Source organism: Mus pahari, chromosome 15 (assembly GCF_900095145.1).
Source record: "Mus pahari chromosome 15, PAHARI_EIJ_v1.1, whole genome shotgun sequence".
NCBI lineage: Eukaryota > Metazoa > Chordata > Mammalia > Rodentia > Muridae > Mus > Mus pahari.
In genome coordinates, this window is record NC_034604.1 from 16,247,219 (window position 1) to 16,266,733 (window position 19,515).

The 19,515-nt window shown below is 41.7% G+C and overlaps 1 pseudogene; it reads left to right on the forward strand.

Annotated features, from left to right (window-relative positions):
- Nucleotides 1-18,846: 18,846 nt before the first annotated feature.
- LOC110333457 overlaps nt 18,847-19,515 on the forward strand; it is a 1,767-nt pseudogene continuing 1,098 nt past the window's right edge.

The window sequence follows — 19,515 nt, forward strand, 5'->3', positions numbered from 1 at the left end:
CATCATCAGCCACCAAACCCAGACACTATTGCACATGCCAGGAAGATTCTGCTGAAGGGACCCTGATATAGCAGCCTCTTGTGAGGCTATGCCAGTACCTGACAAACACAGAAGTGGATGCTCACAGTCAGCTATTGGATGGAACACAGGGAGGAGCTAGAGAAAGTACCCAAGGAGCTGAAGGGGTCAGCAACCCTATAGGTGGAACAACAATATGAACTAACCAGTACCCCCAGAGCTCATGTCTCTAGCTGCAAATGTAGCAGAAGATGGCGTACTCAGCCATCATTGGGAAGAGAAGCCCCTTGGTCTTGCAAACTTTATATACCCCATAGAGGGGAACGCCAGGGCCAAGAAGTGGGAGTGAGTGGGCAGAGGAGCAGGGCAGGGGGAGGGTATAGAGAACATTCGGGATAGCATTTGAAATGTAAATGAAGAAAATATCTAATAAAATAATTTTTAAAAAATGACTATACAAAATACGTATTCCTGGACAACCAAGATTTAAAAATAGGCAAGGCTATGAGCTGAAAATCCAAATTACTCTAGGATGTTTAAACTACAACCTTTTACTATTTATTATTATTACTATTATTATTATTATTTTCTCATATATTGCATTCCAACTCCAGTTTCCCCTCCCATCTCTCTCCCCAGTCTCTTCCTTCCACCTTCCCTCTCCCCCATATTTCCTCTACTTCCACCTCCCCTCAGAAAAGAGCAGAGCTTCTAGAGACATCAACCAAATACCAAATAACACATACCAGTCACATACAAGCACACCAAGGCTGGTCAGTTCTATCCTGTAAGAAGAAAAGGTCTCACAAGTAGACAAAGAGTCAAGGACAGCCCCCACTCTCACTGTCAGGATTCTTACAAGGACACCAAGCTACTCAGCTATAACATATACGCAGAGGTCCTAGGTCAGATTACATATGCTTCCCTAAACTCTGAGAGCCCCCGTGAGTCCTGGTCATTTGATTGTGTGGACCTTATTCTTATGTTCTTATATTGTCCCTGACCCCCCTGGGTTCTCTGATCCTTCCTCACGCTCCTCAGCAAGACTACAGGGAGAGCTGCACGGTTTGGCTATAGCACTTTGCATCTACTCCCTTCAGTTGCTGGATGAAGTCCCTCTGGTCTCTTCAATGAGGATCCTGCTACGCTCCGGTCTCGGAACGCTCACCAAGCAGGACAAACGTGCATGTCTTTCTGGATCTCTTTTGCCTCACTCAGGATGATTTTTTTTTTTTTAGTTCCATCCATTTGCCTTAAATTTCATGTCTTTATTGTTTGAATGACTGCCTCCACTGTGTAAATGAACCACGTTTTCTTTATCCATTCTTTGGGTGTTGTTCCCAGTTTCTAGGCTATTACAAATAAAGCTGCTATGAGCATAGTTGAGCAAGTGCCCTTGTGATAGGATCGAGTTGTCCTTTGAGTATATGCCCAGGAATGATATAAAGATATTAAGATAAATTGCTTCCCAATATTCTAAGAAATCATCGTATTTACTTCTAAAGTAGCTATACAAGTTTGTACTGCCACTAGCAGTGGAGGAGTGCTCCCTCAAGATAATCTGCTAATTGCCTTGACAACCACCTATAAAATAAAATGCAAATTACATACTTCCAACATAGAATGGTACAGAATGTATCCTTACCATTACAAAAGTTAAGAGCCTGGGCTAGTGGACCAAACCAAAGCATGACTGAAACATACCAGGGAAAACTCCAGTTCCTGTAGCCCCATGTCTGATATCAGTGAAATTAGACAGCTCTGTAATTCTGGCTTTGCCCATGAAATAGACTCTTCATCCTTGGTCTGGTTCCAGTCCTTTTGTACAGCTCTCCTTGGCAGATATCCACACTATGGCACCTCTTATATCTCAGGGTCTCCAACACAATCCAGTCTTCAGTTTTATGCTTTTATGTAATGGGCTCTCCTGCCACACCCCTGGCTTCAGTGGCTTCTCTTAACCAGGAAGGAGACCCTGCAACCAACTCTTATCTTCTTCATAATAACTTTAAAACCAGAACCACTTGAATTACACTGCCAAGTTTGGCTACCAACTTGGTAGATCTTACACCCTTTAAATCACATTTGCAACAGGCTTGGTTTGTTGTTGATTTGGGGGAGTAGAAAATTCCTTAGGGTTTTTTTTTCCCCCTATAGGTTGCAAGATTAGCTGGATGAGGTCTTGCCCTGATGGTACAATTTCAGTATGAATCACACCTCTCCTTCATCTCCATATCAATTTTAGCACAAGTCTGGACTCCAACACTAAATTTCCTGGTTCTCCTTTCTTCTCTAAAGTATACATTCTGTATTTCTACTTGCTTGGCTTGCTCTTTTCCATTGTCAACTTGCAGAGAAGTGATTACTAACAACCATGTGACACAGTCAGTATTAGGCTGTCTTTAAATCACCTCTGCTGAAGAAATTAGTCTAGTATTTTTTAATTCAGCCATGGGCAAAATTGTCAGGGCAAGGGAAAAGACCAAATATCACAAGAACTGAGTCTAGCACAATTGCCATCATTACTTCCCTATGAAATCTCTTGAAGGCTGGACCTACTTGGATGGCCCATTAAGTTCTGCTTACAGTGTTCAACCATTTTCTTATCCAAAGTCCCAAAAACTACATTCCTCAAATAAATAAATAAATAAATAAATAAATAAATAAACAAACAAACAAACCAGCCTGATCAAACCTGTCACAACAATAGCCCATTTCCTGGTACCAACTTCCCTATTAGTTACTTTTCCACAGCTGTGACAAAACACCATGACAGTGGCAACTTATTAAAGAAAAGTGTTCAGTTGAGCTTAGGTTTTCAAAGCCTTAAAGAGTCCGTGAGTCCACGATGCAGGAGCAAGGAACTGCTAAGAGATCACACCTGTTAGCAGCAGGCAGAGAAAGATAACAAGGGCCCCAGTTCCAGGCCACACCTCCTGTGTAAAGTGAGATTGTGAAGCTCCAAGGTGTGGTTGAGGGGAAGGTCTTAATTAAAGATTTAAGGGAGACAACAGCCAGAGGCATCTGGAAGAGTCCAGAGCAGGAAGAGAAAGTACTAGATTGAATATGGCCATGAGAACATAGGGGGCAGGGAGAAAGGAAGAAAGGAAGACAAAAGAGAGGACCAAGAGAGAGGGGCGGGGCGGGGGGCAAGAGAGTACATGGCCAGAATGACAGGGTATATAGGAATGAAAAGCTGGGGGAAGGGAAGCCCATGAGCTGAAGAAGTTTAGGGACTAGGACAGGGTGAGAAGAGCCAGGACGCCAGCAAGGGCTCTAAAACACCTATGTGTGGTGCTGAGGTAGCCTGGAGACCAGCATGTGCTTTGGGATGCTAATAGGCACCACAGTTAGCTATTTGTGCAGACTTTCTTTTGAAGCTGACAGTTTCTGGGACCAAGTATCTGAATATATGAGCCTAGGAGGCCATCCTCATTCAAACCACCACAGAAGTTAAGAGAAAACATTGATGAGACTTTGGGCTATTTTTCTCTCTGGCAGTTGTTAATCATTCTACTTGTACAATGTGTGCTTGTTATAGAAAGCTAAGACACTTAAGGATAAAGTGGACATCATATCCCAGTGTCTAGAAATGTCTAAATGCTTAAGGCAGCTTTCTCAGTCAATGCCAGCACACATCCCTCCCCCTACCCCCATCCCCTACTGACTTACCCACCTCCCCCATTTCAGAAGACAGGTAGTCCCTATAAAATGCAACATTGCCACTGCATGTAATATGCACCTCACTGTGTCTTGTTTTGTTTTGTTTTTGTTTTTTCGAGACAGGGTTTCTCTGTATAGCCCTGGCTGTCCTGGAACTCACTCTGTAGACCAGGCTGGCCTCGAACTCAGAAATCTGCCTGCCTCTGCCTCCTGAGTGCTGGGATTAAAGGCGTGCACCACCACGCCCGGCTCACTGTGTCTTTTAAATTGGAATTTGTGCATACAAGCTTTCACTTACCTATTACATTAAGCCTCCTTTGTAAAAAAAGCATCTTATGAGCACTTTCCTCCTGGGAGTGGGCAATAAGGTTTCCCCAGGTCTTGCATATAATAATGATGATGATTGGTGCTTTCATATGTGAAGTTCTTATGTGCTTTACATTATTTCTGTCAGAGCTAAATTTCCAAAGACAGAAGATGCATCATCTATAACACATCTACCTTATAACATGAGCATAATAAGACAGTCCTGGCTGTTGCCCATAGGAGCTTACAGGCAGGCAGGAATGACAGTTATTATTATGTCACCCCTAAGTCTGAAATCCCAGTTTCCTTTTCCGTTCTAGATCAAGTCTGTGAGTTCAGTATCTACACCATATCATTCTGGGACCTTCCAACTGCATTTGTTGCTACGGTGAACTCACTGAATAGCCAACCCTGCATCAAGCCTGAGGCTAGCCCAGGCTGTTTTGGCGGATGCAAAACTCACTCTGATGTTTGATGAAGTTGATGCAGAGCCTGCGGCCCTGGATTTTATCCACTGTACTGAGAAAAGATAGAGAGACCAAAGTGTGACTTGGTCGTCAAGTACTGCTAGATCCTTAGAGTCAGTGTCACCCCTGAGTCACTGCTGTAAAGGATGTGGTGATTAGCCATTGGTGCACATAGATAGCAGCCATCAGGAAACACTCCCACATCTTACCAGCTTGCCATATTTGTTTGATGAGGTTGGCTATGATTGTGATGAAAGTGATGGGTGTTCCTTCACATGTCCAGGCCTTCCATCTCTTTACTAAGAGGTAAAATTCAACATTTTATTGCAGCTTTTCAATCTCCCTGTCACAGCTGCTTTTCTCCTGCTGATGTGTTGGGGCAGATGAGACAAAGAATTCAAGTGTCCTATGGAAGCAAATAGAAAAGACAGAGGATCAGTTAAAACAGGATTGGTTAGAACAGGATCAGTTTGAACATGACATCCATAAGCTGTAACAGCCAGGTCTCGACACAATGTACTACAGACCGTGTAAAAATCTTCAAGTGATTTAGATTAAGGATGAGGGCAAGTAGCAGTGTTAACATGGGATAATAAGATAAGACTAACATGATCACATCAGATCACATCCACTATTGCTAAGAATTTCACCGCATAAAGATCACCTCTAATCCAAGGAATTTACCAAAAGGGACTGTGACCCACAGGTTGAGAACCACATCATAATTTCTGATGGGAGTCCAAAGGTTATGTCTACAGAGAAGTAGCAAGTGGGATATGTGGACAAGTGTGAGACCCAAGAGATCCACGAAATAAACAAACCAAAAACTGCCCAGGAACAGGCACTTCCTGAAATGCTGGAGGCTGTTGTTTATGGGAGATAATAAGGCTTGTGTTTCACTCCCCTAAACAAGTTTGTTTGACTCAACTGCACCAGATGTGCCTGATCATATGTGGGTGAGAGATACATGGCCAGGAAATAAGTCAAGATGTTTACTGGCCCCTCATTGGATGGGGGAGGGGATACCTAGGCAGGAAATACATCAGGATATATGCTTTCCCCTGATTGGACTTAATGTGAAATAAGGAGGCCTTGTGGGGTTGCCTTTTTAAGCCTCTACTTACCATGACTCAGAGCCATTTTCTAGAAACCCAGAGATGGACTTGGCCAGAGTCCATCAACCTAACCAGTATTTAATTAAAGCTTGTTTTTAAATTGTGAAAGCAGTCTTATTTTTTTTCTGGTAGGATTTACACAGAGTCCTGGCCAAGAAACAAAGCCTATGTTCCCTTGAGCCCCTCTCCTTATCTCTCTCTAAGATGATGGCTCTGGCAGACTATTCCAAAAGTGAAGTGGTACTCCAAAATCCCAGGAGTGAAGAAGAAACCAAGTGAAGTGGTCCTCCCAAAGCCCAGGAGTGAAGAAGAAACCANCCCAGGAGTGAAGAAGAAACCAAGTGAAGTGGTCCTCCCAAAGCCCAGGAGTGAAGAAGAAACCAGCTTTCGGGCATCTTCTGCTTTCCTGCAGGAGGGCAAAAGGGGAGGAAAGGCAGAAAAGTACGACCAGAAAATCCTGCTGGTTTAGGAACTGTGTGGTTTCTGCTGGTAAAAGAGATGTCTTTTTTCTGAATGCCAGGGTGTGTTCAATTCACTGCGTGTCTCAGCAAAGTGTTTGTGAAGCACTCTTGTCTACCACAGAATAGTGTGTAGACACCACTGAGTTTCATGACAGACACACTGATCCACTGATGCGCAGAGAAGCTGAAAGAGAAAACAGCCTTTTGTCATCTGGAAAATACCTAGTGAAAATAAGGAAATGCTATGTAGTAAGCCTGAAGTTGTGTCGAGCTGGTAATTTTAAGGTGGGGTTGCATAATGAGTTCCCTCTGTCCTTGTGTATCCAACACACCCAGATGCAAGATTGTAACATGGTCTCTGCCCTGGTATCTTGAGGTACAAGCTGTGTCCACACCTTCAGATATTTGGAAAGTTCTTATGGAGTGAATGATGGTTGAATTGGATTGCTGTAATCAATTCTTAGTATTAAAATTTTTTTTCTCTAAAAGAGAATAGATAAAAATACATTATAAATCTATCAGGGATGAGGGAAGAGATTCTAAAATTCAAATTCTACCTGTACACTTTGAAGCTCTGCAATTCTCCAGCCAGTCATTAAAGTTCCCATGACTGTTTCTTTACGAAATTAAAGAATTGCACTAAGTTGCTGTTTTCAGACAGGTAAGATCATTACAAAGAATTTCTCTTGCCAGGAAGCACGGGGGAAATAAAGAAGCACTAAACCCTGAGATGCAAGAGACGAATTTATAAAAATGGGTCTTCTGAGGTCTGCATCCACCAGGAGCCTACAGTACTTGTTCCTTGGGAAAATATTCATCTGCATGGAGAAGAAGCCATGAACTGGAGGTACATATTTCTTCATCCACTTTATTAACACACACATGCACAAACATTTTTAGGCAGTATCTCTCTACATAGCCTTGGTTGGCCTGGAATTCAGGATCTCCCCACCTCAGCCTTCACAGTGTAGGGATTACAGGCATGGATGAACACAAATTCACTTTGCTTCTTTCTGTCATCCTCAACTTCCTTCTGTATAAAGCACACTGCCCTTCATAAAGGTGGGTACTTGATCCCATTATCCAATAGCACTCTGTCATCCTAATCTGCAAACCTAGGCATGGGATTCTGGCCCCAAGTCTACCCACAAGGAGTAACTCAGTGGCCAAGGAGTCTATTATCTGGACTTTATAGTCATTACCTGAAAAAGAAAGTGAGTTTCTACAACCACAGGGTCTCTAGGTGTGAAATTATTCTGTGTTCAGTGTTGTGGGGAAAATGGGAAATGTGCATGTTTATGGGTTAAGTGCATACTTGTGCTTGTGCATGTTCAAATCAGAGAATAACCTTGACAGAGTCTTCCATAGGTACCAGCCACTTTTTATTTTTGGAGACATGTCCTCACCTTGGTCTGGAGCTCATGTTAATCCCATCAGTCAAGAATAAGACCACTGCCAGAATTTTTATACAAATTTGAAGCAAGCTTTAATTAAATATTGGCCAGGATGGACTCTGGCCAGGTCCAGTCCTGGGTTCTCAGACAATGGCAATGAGTCACATTTTGGAATGCCTTAAAAAGGCAAACCCAGGCTGGAGAGATGGCTCAGCAGTTAAGAGCACTTACTGCTCTTCCAAAGTTTCCTGAGTTCAAATCCCAGCAACCACATGGTGGCTCACAACCATCCATAATGAGATCTGATGCCCTCTCCTGGTGCATCTGAAGACAGCTACAGTGTACTTAGATATAATATTAAATAAATCTTTAAAAAGGCAAACCCATAAGGCCATTGTATTTGCCAAGAGGTATAATTAGGGGCAAGCACATATCCTAACTACCTCCTACCTACACGTGTTCAAGCACATCCAGTGCAGTCGAGTCAAACAAACTTGTTTAGGGGAGGGAAAACATGTGCCTTATTATCTCCCATAAGCAGCAGCCTCCGGCATTTTAGGAAGTGTCTGTCCTTGGGCAAGGAGCTTACAAATTAGAGGCATTTGGGTTTCATGGATTTCTTAGGCATAGGAATGAAAACTTAAAACACAATTTTGGTTTTCACAGTCACCAATCTGTCTAGGTTAATTGGCCATCAGCTGTCTCTGCATCTCCCCAGCAACTGAGATTACAAGAACACATCATCATACATTTTTGTCTGAACCCATACACACACACACACACACACACACACACACACACACACACACATACACCACTGGCTTTCTGAGGCTTGAACCCAGGTCCTCATGCTTGTGTGGCAAGGATTTCACCAAGGGAGTTACCCTCCCAGCCCGGGTTCTGTTTGTTTTCTGATACAAGTGGTTGAAGTATTCCAGGCATTCTATTAAAAAAGAAACCTTTTCTGACAGATGCCCTTTGTGCATAACAAGGTCTCCAGGATGCTTGTGGCCAGATAAAGTACGAAATGATGTTCTGGGAAGGCAAGGAACAGATGACCCTGGAGGTAACTATTCTGGAAGGCTGTGGAATTTCTTGGTGGGTGGGTGCCCTGTCCCTTTCCCTTTCTGGCAGTCTTGATAGGGTGCTTCAGCTTTTACTGAGGTCAGACACAGAGCACTCCAACCCACCCACATCCCTATCCCCCACAGCTTGTTTTTATCATGTAAGGTTTATTTTTTAAGATTGATTGATTGATTGATGATTGGTTTAATGTGAGTACACTGTCGCTCTCCTCAGATACACCAGAAGATCCCATTACAGATGGTTGTGAGCCAACATGTGGTTGCTGGGAATTGAACTCAGGACCTCTGGAAGAGCAGTCAGTGCTCTTAACTGCTGAGGCATCTCTCCAGCCCTGTCATGTAAGTTTTGATGGTTTCTAAATGAGAATTCAGGATTGTAACTAACTGATCTCTCAAAAATGGGGGTGGGGGGGAGAGTTACTTGAGGGCAATTATCTTTTCAAGTGAAAGCACAACAGGTAAATTTTCCTCTAATCAATAGATGAATACAGATTTCAGATCTACCATGCTCCCAGTAGGAGCAAAAAAAAAAATGAAGAAAAAGAAAATATGGGAATAATAAAAACAGGAAGGGAGAGTGGAGAGGCAGAAATGTGGAGAATAAAGCATCAGAAGGGATGAACAGGGGGAATGATCAGAAGTCACAGGAGAGACTCACATGTCTCAGAGGAGGAAGGGCATGCATGAGGGTGTGGCTGGCTGTGCTCACCTGCCTGCAGGGGATCCAACCACACCCAAGTCTGCCCAGCCTTCTCCAACCACACCGGGAAGCAAGCCACACCTAGTTCTCAGCATGGGTGAAGTCCCTGTACTGAGAGAGAAAGAAAGCCGCTTCCTGCTTCAGAGTTGGGAGAACTAATGGCTGCCTGTCACTAATGGTTACTTCTCATTTTTACTCCACAATTCCTACTGTTTTGTGAAGTTGTTTTTTTCTCTAGCTAATCTTAACTTCATAATGCTTGACTTTTCTTTGTTTTAGTTTCCAAAAGCTGACCTAACAGAAGCTCTCACTCTGAACCTGGCCCCATCCTTCAGTCTGACCTGGTGTCCCTCTCCCTGATTTTAGATTTGCTCTTGAGACTCCAGTTGTATAAATTGAAATCATATTCAGAGCCATGAGCCCTAGCCCATGTTTTGTGCAAGTTTTACTGATGTCCAACAAGTATTGATTGACAGGCACTGAGACAGGCACCAAGGGTGCAAAGAGGAACAGAGCATGGCTCCTACCACTGGGGAATACAGCCTCATTGAAGAAATCAACTCTTTTTGTTTTTAAAGATAGGATTTCACTATGTAGTCCTGGCTGCCTGGAACTGGGTTGACCCTCAAAGGCAGGGATAGGACTTGCCTTGTCTCTGCTTCCCAAGTGCTGGGCTTAAGAGATCAACTCTTAAGCAAACATTTTAGTATAACATTGTAGGAAGTTCTCCCAGGAGCTATGGACATACAAATGGAGGAGACCTGAAGAAGACACATCTTGAGTTTAGTCTCTGGTGAGCAGCCAGCAAAGTGGTGGGAAGTGCTAACTGTAGCTGTCTGCAGTCAGGCAGAAAAGAGCAAAGTACGTGCTGGGAATGGCAGAAGAAGTTGGGAATGTTCATTAGACCAAAGCAGGGAAAACAGCCTATTATCGCTAAAGAGCTGAGAGTTTGTCATATGTCCTTTCAGTGGAGAATAAAATCAGATGAGGACACTAGATTAGGAGGCAGAAGCTTCCAGTTCTGCACCTCGCTGCCTCATTGGCCCTGTTACCATCTGTGACATGCTGGGCGCCTTTTTGGAGGTCTTTAGACCTTGAAGAATCAATATGATAGCTTAATATCTGGTATATTTCAGAAATTTTATGCTCAATGCAGACCTCTAGAAATTTTTTGAACATTTCTTCTTTTAGCTTGAGCTGATTTGAATGTGGGCCAAACAAACAAACAAAAAAAGATGGGTGGGTTGATCAATTCTGACTCCACCTTTTGATGACATGAAGCAGACAGAATGTACTGTGGACCGAAGGGTCTGATTTGAATCTAATGAACCTTTAATGACAAAAAGAAAAAGGTAAATGATTAGAAGTAGTCCAAGGATGGGGCAGCGAGTTAACTCGACTATAAAGTTGATACAAAAATGGGACATTTTCCCATGAAAATAACTGGCTCAGACATGCAAAGGTGGCATCTTTACAGACCATAAAATAGAAGGGAGCTAGTGCGGTGCCCTGGGTTGCTTAGTATTGCTGTAATAAAGCATTGACCTAAAGCAACCTGGAGAGAAAAGGTTTTTCTTGACTTGCAAAGTCCAGTCCATCATTGAAGGAAAGCAGTCAGAGGCAGAAACGGAAGCAGGAGCCACTGATGAGCGCTGCCCCTGGCTTTCTCCCCTAGCTTGCTCAGCCTGCTCTCTTATACAACTCAGGACCACCAAATGTCCAGGGATGGAACCACCCACAGCGTCCTGGACCCTACTATGTCAGTGAGCAATCCAAAAAAGCCTCACAGACATTCTCACAAGCCAATCTGCTTGAGGCAATCCCTCAGTTGAGATTCCTTCTCCCCAGATACTTCAAAATTAGCATCCAAAACTAGCCATGCCAGAATAAACAATGTTTAAGGTGGAACTCTTAGTCAGACCCTTCGTTTGGGCGAACCAACTCTAAAAGCCTTTTTGTTAGTTTGTTGTGTTGATCTGAGATTTAGGTAAGAACTGAGTGTCAGAGATGTTCATTAGCATAGAGAGGGTAAGATCACCTCACGATAAAAGGAAAGGACAACTCAGCACATATGGTTTTGTTTAAAAAAAAAAAGTGTGATACAAAAGCAACAGAAAGAACCTGCGCTAGGACAGGGAAGTCAGATCATTGCACACTCCTTGCTCCCTGCGTGCTTATGTATGAGGGCTTTCTCTTCTTTTCTCCTTCAGAAACATCTATATACATTTACAAACACAATTGTGCATATATATATATATATAGAATATTTACAAACACAATTGTGCATATATATATAGAATATATATATATATATAGAATATATATATATATATATATATATATATATTCTAAAACAATATAGGGCAATCTAAAAATTAAGCCAATCTCAATATATTTTTGTGTTATTTGACCAATATTCCTAAAGATTATTAAATGTGAATATTTTTATTTCAGAATTATTCAGAATCATTTCAGATACTTATTTTGATATCTTATTGTCTCTCCAAAATAGCCAGAAAAAAAAATCATGATTTTACAGACATGTACTTAGAAGAGTGAATAAAGGTAATGTCAGAATTTGATGACAATTTTTTTCATTTGAATTTTCTACAAATATTTGTGTTTTTATTTATTAACTAAAAAGTCAATAATACATGAGTCTTAGATGTCTCAAGTTTAAATATTTTTTAACTAAATGAAAGCATGACTTTTAAAACACTCTGGGATATGGAAGAATACGTATTTAAAGGGAAATTCACAGCACTGAATATGTATGTCCAATTTGGAAAAAAATCTAAAACCTATAATCCTCGTTTCTAACATTAAAATTAAAAATTAACTTGGTATAGTGGCATACACATATAATCCTAGCACACTAAGGTGGAGGCAGGAGGATTGTGAATTTAAGGTTAATTTGAGCTACAAAGCATGGCCAATATCAACAAGAAAGAAAAAAAAAGAAGAAAGTGAAGGAGGGAGAAAGAAGCAGTGAGAGAAAGGAAAAAGGAAGAAGACAAGAGCAGAGAAAAGGTACATGCAGGAGGAAATACAAGTAGAATCCAAAGAAAAAGAAATAACAAAATCTAGAGCAGAAATCAATGAAATAAAAAACAAGGAAGCAATAAAGACACCAATCAAACCACAAGGGCTCTTTAGTATTAATAAAATTGATGAGTCTCTAGCTGGGACAGGGAAAATGGAATGATGACACAAGTTACCAAAAACAAAACCATAAGGCAAGGCTCTTTGGTTAAGACCATTGGCTGTTCTTGCAAAAGATGCAGGCTATGTTCCCAGTATCCACATAGTGGCTCAAAACTGCCTGTAACTCCAGTTCCAGAGAACCTTACACCCTCTCTTGGCCTCTGCAGATATCTGCACAGAGCTTTATAACGTATGATTCCATTTGGCATTATGGAAGAGATAAAACTATGGAACTAGTAAAGATCAAATTAAAGGCCAAGAGGAAAAGAGGATGAACTGTCCAGAGCAGGCATTTTTAGAGCAATGAAAGTACCCATTAATCACATGTTTCCAAAACATAGAGAATTCCAGCCCTTAGGGTGAATGTTATCTAGACTGGGAAATATAACAAGACCATGTGTCAGAGAGGTGAGGCATGGGGAAGACACAGAAAGAGGGGAAGAAGAAAGTGAACACAAAATAGGCAGTAAAACTAAATGCTAGACAAATGAAGACTCTGTGTTTCTCTCTCCTGCCAAACCACAAGCATCAACGTTAGCCACCACAGCTGTGACTGAAAGTCAAGGGGGTTGCTAGCCAGCAGCAAGCAAGCCATCTGCAAATCTGCAGCAAACTCAGGGTTCCCTCTAAACCAATTGAGTCCGGACACCACGCACCTGCAGCCAGTGTCCACCTCAGAAGCTCAGGGTTGGGTTCCCAGGCTGCCCTCACATGCTTTGGACATCGGTAACAAACCACAGATTGTGTCTCTATTCTTCTGAGCCACCCATTAGAAATCCACTTCCTCCTCCAGGTTCCATTAATTTGCTCCAGAAGTTCTGAGAGCTCGGGAAAACCTTTTCTAGGCTTTGCTACAAAGGATACCTTAAAGGACACAGGTAGATAGATAAAGAGGGTAAAGCCTAGGAGAAGGACCAGGAAGCCCCAGTGCGCTCTTTAAAGCCTGGATTGTCCTACTGATAAGGACCCAGAAGTCCTCTGCGCCCAGTCTTTGTGGTTTTATTGTGTGAGAACAATTGCTAATAGACTGGATGGAAGAAGCAAGGTGTGTCCACTTCAGCATTTTTCTTGGCTTAGCTGGGTACCATTCCTCCCTTCTGGGCATTGACAGAAACTCTCTGGGATAAGGAGGGGCATCTTATAACCTTCCGTGGTACAAGGATAAATCAGAGAATTTTTTAGGGCCAGGTCTAAGACAAAAGGGCAAATCTAGTTTACAAGCCAGGAAATGAGGACAACGACCAAATAAAATTCCCACTACGAAAAAACATACAGATTGGAAGATATTTGACATAGCAATAAATGTCATGATTCGAGAAAAGCAAGGTCAAGGTACATAAGTCTAGTTTGTTTCCAGTCCACCAGGAAGGGACTTGCAGGTGACAGTTCTACTTCCTGCTAAGTTGTCTAATGCCCCCATGATGTAGTGATGGCCTTCTTTGTAAAAGACTGACATGGACCCAAATCCTCAGCATATCACCATTGTGCTGTGGATAAAATCCAGTACTCGTTACGTCAGACTCTTGACTGTCTGGTTTAAAACAGGGTTAATAACATCTCCAATGAAAGGCATCTAGGGTAAAATAATTGATATTTAAATAATTAAACAATTGATAAATTGATAATAAATGATATTAACTGAGCAGCACAATTAAGTGTTCATTGAATCTCCTCTTCCAGGCCTGGCCGAAGTCAACAGTGCTTCAAGTGTTCACTGTCTTAGGCTGTAGCCTGAAGGGGGTGAATGGCCGTCAGTAGGACATCCTTTGTTTTATCTCTGGCCCATCTGAACCTAGCCAACCACATTCAATCCTCTTCATCTCTTCGCTCTCACCCAAAGGTTAGTCCGTGTACTCACAAACTCAGTGTACATAGTAAAAGCCAAGCAGTGGCAGATGAGAAGTGACAGATGACAGGTGCAGACCCTTCCCTTTCAGAGCCCAGGCTGTATCATTTGGAACAGACCCACTCACTTGAACTGCATGGCGTTTCACATTACATACTTTATTCAAAACAACTCTGCTTTGAAACGTAGCGCCATGACCCGAACCACCACCTGGAATCCTTCCTAGCCTCTTGGACTAGACCCAACTGATGCAGATGCTGGTGCACTCCTCCGTCGTCTTTTCACAGACATTACCTTGAATTGATGATGGATTGCAACCACATTCAGCCCTTGGGACCCACCCATTTACACTGAGCTGTACCCTCCATCAACAGATCTGGTATCTTCTTCCCCTTTTCTTTGTTTTCGGTAGTGCCAAGAAATAAACCCAGGATTTTTGGCATGCTAAAGCAACTGCTCTGCCATCGGGCGAACAGACCAGCTCTGGAACCCCCTTTTGAAAGGGGGTCTTGTACCCCTATAAATTGGTCGTGAGTCTCGGAACAACTATCAGTGTTATTTTTTATAAACGCCCATTCCCAGAACTGCAATGCTTTTATCTTCCACAACAGGAATGTTATTTCCAAATAATAAAAGATTCTAGTTGGGTTTTTCTTACTTCCCATCACAAGTAAAAAGGGAGTTCTTCCTCAGACCTACTCATGTCTCTCTCTTCAAAAGACCATATCTGTTAGGCACAATAGAAGGAAATGCGTGCAGTTGGTCACACTGCCAACACCTTTAGCACAAATGTGTATATAGCTGATTCCTGTCTTCAGACAACATTTTTTTTCCTCAATGAAAGAAAAACATGTAATTCACAGAAATTCAATAGTTCCATGTCAGTCTGGTTATTTTTTTCGTTAGTAGATAAAGCCCTAACAACAATTACATATAACTTTTCATGTTAGGGCCAAGTTCCTCTTTTCTAGATGACTTTGAAAGTGAAAGTACATTTTAATCAAAGTATCTTACTTTTCAGATGCATATGCTACATTTGACATAGTGAATGAATGTGATGTATTAGCACATAAATTAAAATAGTAACATAAAAATAAAATAGTAATAAGAGGTTCCGGTGAGTTCCTTTTCGATTTCCTTTTTAGCTGAAATAACACACACCCCCATGTAATATATAGCAGTGGCATCATTTTATGTAAAAATTCACCCTAAAGGCTTAGCATTTGTTTTTTTCATATTTTCTCTGTATTCAAGCAATCATTTGCATCCATATAAATCATATACATATATAACCACATTCTAACACATGTAAAAATATGTACTATTTTATACCTTGGTCTTCTTATGCAAAAGGATGACGTCACAGGATGTCAGCTGGGATATCTTGAATTAATTCTTTTTAATGTCTGCAGAATACCCTACTTTCTGCATTGTGCCTATCTTATTTATATACTTGTGGAGCAATACCACCCTCACCGGGTGTTGGGGCATTAATATTTTTTCACCTTTACATGGCAGGAGCAATTGTGGAACAATCAAAGAAACAGACAAAAAAAAATAGTACTATCTGTAACCTAAGTGATGACTGAGATAGATGAGATAGGCAAACACAAGGTCCACTCCCATCTCAGAATATGACTTACCAAGCTATAGGTAACTTTCACTAGCACTACCAATGTATGGCATGTGACCTGCTGAACTTACAACTAGAATAAGCTTTAAATGTCCATCAGTATAGCTCCTTAAAGAAAGCCCTAGATAGGGAACTGTGAGCCAAGGTTATGGTGACTGAACCAGACAGGCTTGATACCATCTCCCAAGCTTACAAGTAGACGATTCTTCTTCTATCTATAACAGGAACAAAGACTTGGATGCAAAGTCAGCCTTGCTGTAGCCAATGCCTTCCTAAAGAGCCCTGAGTCCAGAAGAAATGGTTCTCTTTTTTTAAAGATTTGTTTTTATTTTGAATCATGTGCATGTAGGAGGGGCATGTGCTCATGATTGCCTGTGGAGGAGAGTATCCTCCTGAGGCGACAGGTAATTGTGAACTGCCCAATGGAGGTGCTAGAAATCAGCCTCAGCACCACTCTACTGCTGAGCCATCTTTCTAGGCCCCCGAAGCAATAGTTCTACTCAATAGTTGCTTTGGGGATAATAGAGGCACTGGGGTAAATTTAGATGACTGGTAAAGCAAGACCCTTCGATATTCTTCTCAGTTATCATGCTCTCGGTATTATTAGGTTTCCTTGGGTAGAATGTGCTAAAGGTTGAACAAAGGGCTTTGCACTTGGGACCTGCATACTCCTCCATTCAGTATGATGACAGCCTCAGTTGGCCTTTGTGAGCATTTTGAAACAGTTTTTATTTCCTTCCTTATGGCTTTCTAGTCCCCCAGCTTTATATGCTCCTTAAACTCCAAGTCCACCCTGAAAAAATATGTAGATTTAAAAAAAAAAAACTTTTTTGCTTTACAAGATCAATTTGTTTCATCCATAAACATAAAATCTTACTATTATTTTCTTTCATTTTATATCCTTCTTTAATGGTCTTCTGTGCATCCTTAAGAAAATTACTTCCAAATATTTGATCTTTTTTTGTTTGTTTGTTTGTTTGTTTTTTGAGACAGGGTTTCTCTGTATAGCCCTGGTTGTCCTTCAACTCACTTTGTAGACCAGGCTGGCCTCGAACTCAGAAATCCGCCTGCCTCTGCCTCCCAAGTGCTGGGATTAAAGGTGTGTGCCACCATGCCCGGCTATTTGATCAATTTTAGCTAAGAACCTAAATAAATTATTTTTCTCATGTCACTATCTAAATTCTCATTAATACACAAAAGTTACTGTGATTTTTTTATGTCTATTCTATAACCCCCTTAAATGTTTCTAGTAATTAAATTTCCTAAGAAAAGTACCATGCACAAAATGATAAGTGTAAAAATAATAAAACTGAAGTTGTTACTTGATTCCTATGCAAATACTAACTATAAAAATGATTCTCTTTCCAAAAAATAAGAGAACATTGGTAGACTGATTGGACATTGAGATTTAGCACAGTAAACCTCTTACCGAGAGTTTAAACAGCCTGAGCTGTTTAAACAAGTGATGCCGGAGGAGCCTAGACTGTGCCTCTTCTACTTCTAAAGAAACAACTGGGTGTCTTGAGAATGTGTCAGCCTTATTCTGCACCACAGAACAGAAGATTAACACTAGGCCACTGTATTGCACAAGATGAGAGATGAGAACAAACATCCCTCAAGTTTGTCTTTTGTCTAATACATCAGAAACTCAGCCTCTCGTGACTCACAGAGCAGCAGCCATGGTGAGGGAGGAGAGGTGGAGCATTCTCTACTTTCATTCTTCTTTTGAGCTAATTTCCAGAAAGGGGCCACATATGCTGCATCTATACCAGTCTTGGATCAAAAAATGTAAACCCGTACTATAAGGCTTGTTCTTTGGGAGACACACCTAATGTTCAGACTAAAGAATCCTTGGGATCCTAGAGAAGTTTGAACACAGGAAGTAAATTGTAATCATAGCCCAAAACAAAGCAATACAGACAATTTCTATAGACTAACCAACATCTTGATAAGACAGATTCATGAGCAGTTGAAGCAGACACTGGATTCCACCCTTAAGGCTGATGGATAAAATTATGGTAATAATGCAAAGAAAGGCCAGCGAGACATTCCAACTACAGGTGAGTACAAAGCAGGCTTTCCTGAGGGAGTATCATTCTGTCCCCTAAAAAGCAGAAGTGACAAACACACTTGAAAGTCATATCCCCACCAGTTAATCCTTCCAGGAAGCATCTCATAACTTCTGGTTAGGATACAATAGAAAAATCACTGAGCGCAGTAAGTTCTACGAGTTTTACAGGTTTTGCAAATACACTAGGAACTTACTAATCACACAAGCATAGATGCCCAATGCCTCACTAGGTACAAAGTCAGGAGTACGTGAGTCTTGAAAAAAAAAAAAAAAAAAAAGAACAGTTCTTGAAGAATTAAGCATGACGCATTACTTGCAGTTAAATATATGTCCATACTTTGCCATGCGAGAACTGGTGGTTCCCAACTACACTGAGAACTGAGATCTTCAGATTGTTTCTTCTCAATATGCCATGCTGCTTCCGAACACGATCCTTCCATAGATCAGCATCTGTGACATGGCGGAGAGCAGAGGTGTTTATCAGTGGTCACTACATCTTCTGGCATGGGTTTAAGAAACCAACAGGAGATTCTAGTTATTTCTTCCCTTGGAAGAATAATTGGGCTGCAATTTATTTCAGAGAAAACCCTTTTTAAAAAAATCTAAGACTTACTAGTAAAGAACTTAGTACAATTTAACCTATAGAAGGCAGAAGTCAAGGATCCTGTGGTGTTTAAAGCTGCAACAGGCAGATTAGATTCTGTTCTAAATACGCTGGGAGATAGGATCAATTCTGTTGTTTTTTAAAAAAAAAAAATTAGGTTCTTCTTGGCACATACTGCTTCTCCCCTGGACTCCTTGGTAGTCTACTAATGAAAGGTCCTTGTCACACTCTCTTCCCTGCCTCAGTTTTCACAAACCACTTCAAGGATTAAGTGTGCATGAGTACATCTCCATCCATGTTGGCCAGACTGGTGTCCAGATCAGCAATGCCTGTTGGGAGCTCTACTACCTGGAATGTATCCAGCCTGATGACCAGATGCTAAGTAACAAGACCATTGAAGGAGGAAATGACTCCTTCAACGCCTTCTTCAGTGAGACAGGTGCTGACAAGCATACACTCCGGGCAGTGTTTATAGACCTGGAACCCACAGTTATTCATGGAGTTCACACTGGTACCTATTGCCAACTCTTCCACCCTGAGCAGCTCATCACAGGCAAAGAAGATACAACCAATATCTATGCCCATGACCACACCACCACTGGCCTTGTTTTGGACCAAATTCACGAGCTAGCTGGCCAGTGCATGGGTCGTCAGGGTTTCTTGGTTTTCCACAGCTGTGGCAGGGGAACTGGCTCTGGGTTCCCCTTCTTGCTGATGGAGCAGTGTGGGGAGCCGCCCTCACATTCGCCATTACAAGATAGCGCTGATGTCCTGTGCTCTTACAAACAAACAAGGCAGCTGCGCATGTGCTGGGTAGATTTCCATTCCCTTGTGCCCTGCCTTTCCCGTGGCGTCATCTGGGGTAACAGCAGGCCGCCAACCAGAGGGTTACACGTCCTAGGCGGCGATCTTGCTCTATTTAAGCTGAGGGATTTGGTTCTTCGCTCT